A 278-nucleotide genomic window follows, 5' to 3' on the forward strand; every position below is an offset into this window, starting at 1 on the left:
GACCTGCTTGAGATGCATCTGTGGATGCATGACAAGGTGCGGTTTGCCTTCCTGACCGTGTCCCCACACTGTTAGCCTATATTCATTTTGGCATCAATAATGATTCCAAGATGCTTTTCTGCTTCTTCACTGACAAGAAGGGAGTTCCCCTGCCTGTAGGTCTGTTGCTGGTTCTTCCTCCCCAGGTGCAGTACCTTGCACTTGTCAGTGTTGAAACCCATCCTGTTCTTATCCGCCCACCCCTGTAACCTTTCTAGGTCCAATTGCAGCCTATTCCT

The 278-nt window shown here is 49.3% G+C and overlaps 1 protein-coding gene across 1 annotated transcript in view; it reads left to right on the forward strand.

Annotated features, from left to right (window-relative positions):
• The window catches only part of MSH4 (mutS homolog 4), a gene marked incomplete at its 5' end in the record, with an annotated part of 59,979 nt that overhangs the window by 852 nt on the left and 58,849 nt on the right, over positions 1–278 (forward strand). The gene's annotated exons all lie outside the window — the stretch shown is intronic.

This window comes from Gavialis gangeticus, unplaced genomic scaffold, assembly GCF_001723915.1.
Source record: "Gavialis gangeticus isolate Ggan-Ray unplaced genomic scaffold, GavGan_comp1, whole genome shotgun sequence".
Classification (NCBI taxonomy): domain Eukaryota; kingdom Metazoa; phylum Chordata; order Crocodylia; family Gavialidae; genus Gavialis; species Gavialis gangeticus.